Source organism: Podarcis bocagei, assembly GCF_964188305.1.
Source record: "Podarcis bocagei genome assembly, chromosome: 16".
Lineage (NCBI taxonomy): Eukaryota > Metazoa > Chordata > Lepidosauria > Squamata > Lacertidae > Podarcis > Podarcis bocagei.
Genome location: NC_138142.1, coordinates 37,895,548 through 37,904,153, shown reverse-complemented (window position 1 = coordinate 37,904,153; position 8,606 = coordinate 37,895,548). Strand labels below are relative to the sequence as shown.

The following is an 8,606-nucleotide window of genomic DNA, read 5'->3' as shown; positions in this document are numbered from 1 at the left end:
GTTAAACCACAGAGCCTAGGACTTGGCGGTTCGAATCCCTGCGACGGGGTGAGCTCCCGTTGCTCGGCCCCTGCTCCTGCCAACCAAGCAGTTCGAAAGCACGTCAAAGTGCAAATAGATAAATAGGTACCGCTCCGGCGGCAAGGTAAACAGTGTTTCTGTGTGCTGCTCTGATTTTGCCAGAAGCAGCTTAGTCATGCTGGCCACATGACCCGGAAGCTGTATGCCGGCTCCCTCAGCCAATAAAGCAAGATGAGCGCTGCAACCCCAGAGTCGGCCACGACTGAACCTAATGGTCAGGGGTCCCTTTACCCCTTTACCTTTACCCAGAAAAAATAGCAAGTAAAGGAAATAGCCTTATCTCACCGGTGCCCCTAACACCCTAGCTGTCTCAAAAACAAAACCTTATTTGTCATACAGAGAAGCATTCATTCATATGAACTCCACAGTTCAAAGCAACATAACCCAGACACAGACTAATCCCCTTGGTGAAAATCCACTGATAGATGCCCTACTTACCAATATATCTGGAGAGAAGAGATGAAAGGAGCCCAAGAGTCAGTGCTGGATGCACCTAGCAAGGCTTTAGGTTTATTTTATACATTTTTGTCAGGGTCCCCTCCTGCTGGCCCCAGAGGCCAACACCCCTTCGTTACATAAGTTTTAATTAGCTATCGGCAAAACGATTTCTGTGCATTTATAACCTCAATTTACATTAATTAGCCCAATGAGACAGAAGGACGGGGTTGGGGTGGGGGTGGGGAGGAAATAAAGCTATCATTAGCTCTCCATGCAGAATTTGCACACACCATTCAACACCCTGTTTTCCTTCTTTTGAACATATTCTGCTGAGTCGGCCCAATCCCGTAAGATGTTTAGTCAGTCGTCCAAGTGAGTTCAATCAGGGATGGATTTCCTTGCATGATTGCTTAGACTGGCTGGATAAAATTGTGGGGTATAAACCTGACCTGGCCATCATAGAAGATCTAGTGATGGCCAGATCTGACCCTCCAGGTTCAAAGGCAGTATACCTCTCCTCATACCCATTGCTGGGAGACAAACATCAAAGGGAGGAGATTGCCCTCCTTGTGGGCTTCCTGGCTAACCATTTTCTTAATAACATAAGAAGAGGCCAGCAGGATCAGGCCAATGGCTCATCTCATCCTATTCTCACAGTGGCCACCCAGATGCCCCAATGGGAAACAAGTCCCGAGTACAAAAGCACTCTCCCTCTCCTGTGGTTTCTAGCGACCTGTATTCAGAAGCATTACGGCCACCTGCCATAGAAGCAGATTGTACCCATTGTGGCTAGTAGCCACTGAGAAGAAGAAGAGTTTGGATTTGATACCTCGTTTCCTGCTTGGCAGGGGGTTGGACTCGATGGCCCTTGTGGTCTCTTCCAACTCTATGATTCTATGATTCTATGATTTTATCACTACCCTAAGGAGTCTCAAAGGGGCTAACATTCTCCTTTCCCTTCCTCCCCCACAACAAACACTCTGTGAGGTGCATGGGGCTGAGAGACTTCAGAGAAGTGTGACTAGCCCAAGGTCACCCAGCAGCTGCATGTGGAGGAGCGGGGAAGCGAACCTGGGTCACCAGATTACAAGTCTACCGCTCTTAACCACTATACCACACTGAGAGCCTTATCTTCCATGAATTTGTCCAATCCCCTTTTAAAATCATCCAAGTTGGGAGGAAAATCATTCCTCCTGTGGGTGTTTACCTACTATATGTGCTGTTTGCTGAGAAACTAAATCACCAAATATACGCCCCCTGTTGGCTAGTTCTAGATATGGGCTATTGTCATTGTGTCCTGCTTGTGGTCTTCATAGAGGTATCTGACTGGCCACTGTGGAAACAGGATGCTGGTCCAGAGCAAGTATCTTCACCCTTTTCAGACCCAGGACTCACTTTTGACCAACACCTGCATTTCTTATCTTTTACCACATATTTGCATGGTGGTAGTGTTCCTGTTGCAACCCACCTTGGATCAGGCTGCAACCCACCAGTGGACCCCAACTCACCAAGTGTGGTGTGATCCACCAGGACTCTTCTTACACCCCCCCCCCCATTGATTACATTAACTCCATTGCCTAGGAAAGCTCAGCAGACCCTCTATCTTAAGAAATGATTTGTGCTTTTTTCAAACATCTCACTGAACCTCAGCAGATAACCTGTTCATACCATCCCATATATTCTCACCTGAGCCTTAAAACTTTAATCAGAAGTCCTTCATCTCTATCCTGCTCCATCTAACAGGGCAAAGATGGGGAAAGATACCGATATTGCAAAGGCACTATAAATCCCCGTTATTCATTGGGGGATGATTCATTGGGGTGAATGGGATACTGCCCCACCAACTAACCAGCCAGCCCTCACTTGCCTGCTTTCATACAACGAGGCCAGATAGTTCAATTGCCTGTCAGCTTCCTTCTCCTTGTCCTCATTGTTTCTCCTTGTAGAACTCAGCAGAGAGGAGGAGGATGGGGACAAAGCTAGAATGAGTTGCTTTTGCCTCTCACTGGCTGTGGCTCCACCCACTGTTGGGTCTCCTTGCATACCTGTCTCAATGGGCACCAGCCACCAGTGCTGTTACTCTCTCATCCAAAGGGCGCTCAGCTTCATAAACTTACCCTGAAACATGCCACTGATCGGAAGCACAAAGCGCATGAAAACAACCACATGTTCTCTCTATAGTATAGTACCACTAATCTTGTTGGCAATTAATCTCTTTGAAGACTGTGTGTTTCCATCCTGAAGAAAGCCAGCAGGATGAAATGTCAGCAATTTTAAGAGATTATGTGCTCCTATGAAGGTGGGGCAGTGCATTAATAAGGTTCTGCACCTTGTTAAGATGTTATCTAAAAAGGCCTTTTCACAATTCTTTCCCCCCCATCATTGCCAAGCATACACTTAGCTTTCTAAGACAGTTGAGTCAGCAACACTTCCTAGTAAAAAGCATTTAAAAATAATAATCATAATAGTAACTTTGGGTCAAGGCGAGATGGTAGTGGGCCAATCTCCAGCTTCTGTCATTTGCACAAATTTCCAAGAATCATCTCCATTATCACCCACACAAGATGTGCGATTTGGATGGGTTGTTGCAACAAAATAGCTGCATCAGTTGTTCATGGAGAGCTGTGGTGATCAACAAAGCACACAACCCTTTCATTAGCTCACTACTGAATTTTGCCCAAAGCATAAACGTTTTAGCTTTGCAGGGGTGGGGTCAAATTAGAGGCATTTTGAGGGAAGCAAAGAGGTAGGCCACATTCACACCATATATTTAAAGCACTATTATACCACCTCAAACAGTAATGGCTTCACTCAAAGAATTCTGGGAGCTGTAGTTCATTCAGGGGGCTGAGAGTTCTTAGGAGAACCCTGAGAAAATGAGGGAACTCTGGTCACTGTAGCTCAAAACATAGCTATGTTTTTGTTGTTGTATTGTTTCAGAAAGTGCAGGGTAGGTAGGTTCGCAATTAACTGCTAACCGAATCAAATTTCTTCCCCGTCCCTATTTGGGCTGTATCATTTGAGACCAGTGTCATTGCCAAAGTCCATAATCGCCCAGAAAGGCTGGCCCAATACATTTTGGCACCTGATATGAACTGCAAAATGATGCAAACCGCCCCACCTGGGAAGAAGGGGTGAATGAAGAGAGCTACATCAGGAACAAGTGGGGAGTGAAGATCTACGTTGGGAACAAGGGGGTGAAAGAAAATGTGCATCAGGAACAATGAGGGGAATCAAATCAACCTCACCCAGTGCTTGAAGTGGGAATCAAAGGCCATCATGGGGTGGGGCTGCACTGAATCACGCCAGATGGGTGCAGAACCCAGAAGACCTCAGAAGGCAGTCCCCACTGTTAGGTGTAGACCAGTAGCACTTCCTACTGGTATTTGCCAAGAGGCCACTATAGAGATGTTATGGGGGGGGCATCTGCCAAGGAGGATGCAGTTATGGCCTCGAAAGAGTGTGTGGCAGCAGCAGTGTCCAATTCATTTCTTGGAGGCCAAATCTGCTGCCCTTGTAGATCCTGCCACCTGAGACAGTGACTTCATATTGTCTCATGAGAGGGCCGGCCCTGTTGCTCAGCTTGGAATGTGAATTGATCATAGGACTCGGTGGCATTATGAATTGAACAAAGACCCCACCACACCAACAAATTGCTATCTATCTTGGCATGTAAGTCAAATATCTCCATGTACAGGCTTTTATTCAGGTCTAAAGTCTGATGCTGAGGGATTATTTGGCTTATTAAGGTTTGTAGCCAAGGGGTGTCTCAGGAAATGGCATGCAGAGAGATGTGCCCCACAGTGTGTGCAACAGCAGGGATCATTCGGTCTGTAACTTAAGGGTTATTTCTGATATTGGAAAATCAACCAACAGGAGGCATTGCTGAATGGGATGGTCTTTACTGAGTTAGCACATGCCCTTATTGGCTGCGTGGTTCTGAGTGAGTTTTTCTTCTGCATCTTTGAATATCTCCCTGTTATGTACAATATCTGAAGTAAGAAAGACAAAACTTTGGACTCCGTTTGAGTTACATAAGTGAGTTTCTTAACACTGTGGGGGTGTGCAAATCATATGCATGTATGTATGTATATAATGAGCAGATAAATGCAATATTTAAAGAAAGATTCCTCACCCCTGGCTTATAACAATCTTTCTGCTAGAGATTTCTTCAGGAATTAGATAAAACAAGACAAAAAAGCTTATAAGAGATTGATGAATGAGCTTTAATGAAAGCAGAGTGGACAGTTTGCTTTTACAGTAGACCCTGCCAAATGTTGTTAGACTACAACTCCCATAATCCCTGACCATTGGCTATTCTGGCTGGGGATGGTGGGAGCTAGAGTCCAAGAACACCTGGGGCCAAGAGAGAGGCTTCCCATCCATGAGATAAATCATGAGATACATTGAAAACCACACATAAACACAGGCTAAACCAACCAGGCAGAGCACTGTCTTTGCAAGGAATTGCTTGCATCTTCTTCTACCCAAGGGGAAAGCTTTTAACTCAAGAACTCTAAATTCACATATGACAGATTGTGTAGCTTAGTGCAGAGTGGAGGCTTGCAGAACAGAAGAAGACAAAGAGAGGGACATATACATAATTTTTTTTAAAAGGAAGGCAAGAAAAGGCATGAAAATAGGCTTTTCAGAGGGAGCTGAGCATCCACAAGTTGCATTCTTTTCTTGTAGCAATGTGCACACTCAGCCTTTCTGAAATGTGAGTGCATGAACTCAGGCATGAGCCAGGATATCACAGTTCCAAATTCTGAGTTTTCAAGGGGGTCATCCATCTGGGTTTAGCAGGGGTATGAACAGATACCAGAACGGCCACCCAACAAAGACCTCTTTCCAAGGTAACCATAACCATCCCCAAAGAGCCCTCTGCCGTACCCATAGCCATAACCCCCAACAGCACATGGAGTGTTGCCTCCAACAGACACAGGCTCACAGCTAGCTGAGAGGATGGGCCCTGGGATGGTCAGGACACTGGGAGGTGGCTGGATCACGACCTCTGCTGGTGGGAGCTGGTTGACGCATGAAGGGATGACTCCGTCCAGGGTGCCAAGGGATCCAGAGGATTCAACAGAGCCTCCATGCCCCCAGACAAAACCTCCATGACCAAAGCCAAGGCCATAGCCAAGACCTCTGTAGCCATGACCTGCTGATCCAAAACCCACAACTGGGGTGGAGGCACAGGATGGGACAGCGCAAGATGGACCACAGTGAACCATGTTGGGTTGGTGGAGGTTAATCTGAAACAAAGTGAGAAATATCAAAAAGGGGAATGCAATATTTATACCTGGGGCAGCCAACCTGTTGCTCCCCAAATGATTTGGAATGCAAAATCCATCAATCAGGCCACATGCTCAGGAATGATGGGAGTTGAAGTCCAGATCATTTGGAGGAAACCACATTAGCTATTTATAGTGTTATACAAACGCCCTCCCTCACTGTTACCCATAAGAAGAGCCCTTCTGGTACAAGATCATGACCTCTGTCAGAAGAGAGACAGCAGAAATGTGTCCATGTCAATTCTCATTGACGTCTCAGCAGCTTTCTATGCCATTGACCATGTTGTCCTTCTAGAGCGGCTGTCCAAGTTTTGCACTGCTTTGAGGTGATTACAATCCTACTTGGATAGTCATTTCCAGAGGGGGATGCTTGGGGATTCAATGTGGACTCCTTAGGGTTCATGTCTATCCCCTATGTCATTTAGCATCTACATGAAACTGCTGAGAGGAGTAGGGTGTCAGCAGTTTGCTGATGGCACACATCATCTGCAGGTATGAAAGTGGATGTGCTGGACCACTATTTTGCCTTGGTAATGTACTGGATGAGAGTCAACAAACTGAAGCTCATTCCAGATAGAAATGAGGCAGTTAGTGGGAGGTTCCCTAGACTGGGCAGATGGGAAGTTGCCTGCTCTTGATGGGATTACTCTCCCTCTGAAGGAGCAGGCAAGTAGCTTGGGGGTACTCCTGGATCCTTTGCTGTTGCTTGAGGCTCAGGTGGTCTCAGTGGCACAGAGAGCCTTCCATCAACTTGAGCTGATGACCCGGTTGTGCAAGAATAGCCTAAGTCCTGTTGTTTATACTCTGGCAACCTCTAGGTTGGAGTCCTGCAACAAGTTATACATAGGGCTGCTTCTGAAGATGGTTCAGTAACTTCAGCTTGGACTACTGCAATGTGCTCTACCTTTGAAGGTGACTCGGAAGCTGCAATTAATCCAGAATGTGGCAGCTAGACTGGTGACTGGGAGTGGCCGCCAAGACCATATAACACGGGTCCTGAAAAATCTTCATTGGCAGCACGTTTCTGAGCACAATTCAAAATGTTGGTGCTGACCTTTAAAGCCCTAAACAGCCTAGGTTTTGTTTACCTGAAGGAGCGTCTCCACCCCCATTGTTCAGCCCGCGCACTGAGGTCCAGCACCGAGGGCCTTCTGGTGGTTTCCTCGCTGCGAGAAGCCAAGTTACAGGGAACCAGGCAGAGGGCCTTCTTGGTAGTGGTGCCTGCCCTGTGGAACGCCCTCCCAGCAGATGTCAAGGCAATAAACAACTATTTTACTTTTAAAAGACAACTGAAGGCAGCCCTGTTTAGGGAAGTTTTTAATGTCTGATGCTGTATTGTTTTAATTTTCGGTTGGAAGCCGCCCAGAGTGGTTGGGGAAACCCAGCCAGATGGGCGGGGTATAAATAATAAATTATTATTATTATTATTATTATTATTATTATTATTATTATTATTATTCAGCCCAGTTGCTCACTGGAGCAAGAGAGTGGGAGTATTACACCGATCCTGATTCAACTGCCAATTAATTTCCAGGCCCAATTCCAGATGCTGTTTTTGACCTTTAAAGCCCTAAATGACTCAGGATTGCAACATGTCAAAGACCTCCTCTCCTCATATAAACCAAGCAGAGCCTATGATCATCATCTGAGGGCCTTCATTTGCATATTTTTCGGTACCAGGCTAAAACGTTTCTCTTCAACCAGGCATTCGGCTGATTAACATTCTATGGTTTTTAAAATGTGGGGTTGGGGGGGGGTATTGGTTTATTTTTGTTTTATTTTGTATTTTGTATTCTCAGTTTGCACTTCCTTGTTGTGAAGAGCCCTAGGATCTTTGGATGAAGCTTGGTATACAGATTTAATAAATCCTCACCATCCTCATCTAGTCCAGCACTCTGTCTCTCGGTGGCCATTCCTATGCCCCCATGGGAAGCCCACCATCATCAGGGGGGAGGATCCTGTTGCACTTCAGATGTTGGTGGTCTGTGAGGATGGAAGCTGCAGTAGAAACCCATCTGCAGGGCAATCAGTTCCCCAACCCTGCCCAACGTGAAGATCTTCATGGAAACAGCATCAATAATGACTGCAATGGCTTGGGAATGTTAACTGGTTTAATATGGAGTCATGAGAATTTTAGATTGTGCAAGATAGTAAAGTGTACTCTACCCACATGTTAGTTTCCAGGAGAAAAGAACATAAGAAGGGCTTTGATGAATCAAAGCAAAGACATATCTAGTCTACTAGCTTTCCCCCCACAGTGGCAAACCTTGGGGAGCCCACAAGTATGACCTGAGTACACCTCCACTCTATCTTGAGGACCAACTCAAGGGGCTGGTTCTGACCTTGGGAGGCCAACACAGATTATGTGCTATCATTCTGAAAGGACACCTCTTACCAAAAGTCCTCTCTTCTCCAGCGAAGTTCAGTCGGACACACACTGTCTCTGATCTTTCAACCTCAGATAAAAGAGTTACTGCTCCAGTTGGCTTCTGTCTAATGATGTGCAACTCAGAGTAGGCCTGGTGAAATTGATTTATTCAAGTTTCTCATGTCCATTAATGTCAATGGGTCTACTTTAAGTATTGCTACCATTGTATACATTCCCCAAAGCTGGACTTACCTGGTTCTCTGAGGTACAGAAGGCAATGGAAAGGTAAGGAATCAAGTGAAGATGTCAGCATGCATCTACACTGTCTAATATAATGCACAAACCATTGAAAATACATTCATGAAAGCTGGGCTTACCTGGTTCTCTGAGAAGCAGAAGTCAATGGAAAGGTAAGGAATCGAGTG

At 45.8% G+C, this 8,606-nt stretch overlaps 1 long non-coding RNA gene across 1 annotated transcript; it reads right to left on the bottom strand.

Annotated features, from left to right (window-relative positions):
- Positions 1-4,721: 4,721 nt before the first annotated feature.
- On the bottom strand, positions 4,722-8,606 carry LOC308575316. The gene is made up of 2 exons (XR_014002764.1): positions 8,559-8,606; positions 4,722-5,774 (listed from the first exon to the last, which is right to left on the bottom strand). It is a non-coding gene; the product is annotated as an uncharacterized lncRNA (long non-coding RNA).